We start from the raw sequence: 859 nt of genomic DNA, 5'->3' as shown, positions 1-859 counted from the left end.
ATGCAGCATACAATAAATAAAAAATAATTACTGTATATGCTACTAAAATTAAGCAGGATCACTGTTCAGCATTCCTGCTATCAAAATTAAAATGACAGTGCACAACTACAAATGCTTTCAACACAAGACAAAAACTCACACAGTCACATAACAAGACAATATACAAGTTAACTCTATTTTTCACCAGAAAATCAGGGGAGAGCGCGAACGCAGTCCCCCACTACCAGAAATTATGCAGTCGAGATTCCCACATTTGGGGAATTCGCAGGGGTCAGCACAACCGGAGTGCAATGGCTGAGCCTCGCCCTGGGTGAACCACCTTCTTGATCATGGTATCTCCCCTGCCAGGTAAGTATGAGTTGTACACCAACCCTGAAGGGGGGTCACTTGAGGGGACATTATTCTCAATGATGATGAGACTCTATATTTTACTACCAATAATTTAATGCAAATAAACACAGTTGAATCTTCTTGCCTGTTCTTAAAAAGTCTGGCTGCAAATCTAGCTATTAACAACATAATACAGTGATTATTTACAGCAAGAATACTTCCCATGATGCAACAGAAGCGTCGACCAGCCAATAGAATAACAGATATTTCAAATCACAATTTTAAGAACTCAACAATCAAGAATATGGAAACCCTAGATTAAAGAAAACCATAAACGATTTATATTTTGGCGTTCGATGTACAATGAGATACTTAGAAACGACCAAATGCATTTTTAAAAGGAAAGCATGACGTAAGCATCACAGGAACTGCCAACAAGCCGCCGCCTACATCACTTCCGTGATATTAAAACAAAGAGCGCCAACAATTTCACCAACTTCCAACTGAATTTTAAAGACAACTAATTATA

General features: G+C 38.4%; 1 non-coding gene across 1 annotated transcript; it reads right to left on the bottom strand.

The window, feature by feature from the left end:
* Window positions 1-192: 192 nt before the first annotated feature.
* LOC141332547 (U1 spliceosomal RNA) lies at window positions 193-356 on the bottom strand. Its single transcript, XR_012355326.1, has one exon. It is a non-coding gene; the product is annotated as a U1 spliceosomal RNA (small nuclear RNA).
* Window positions 357-859: the final 503 nt, after the last annotated feature.

This window comes from Garra rufa, chromosome 3 (assembly GCF_049309525.1).
Source record: "Garra rufa chromosome 3, GarRuf1.0, whole genome shotgun sequence".
Classification (NCBI taxonomy): Eukaryota; Metazoa; Chordata; class Actinopteri; order Cypriniformes; family Cyprinidae; genus Garra; species Garra rufa.
The sequence above is the reverse complement of the archived record's forward strand: the minus strand, read 5'-3'. Positions and strand labels throughout refer to the sequence as shown.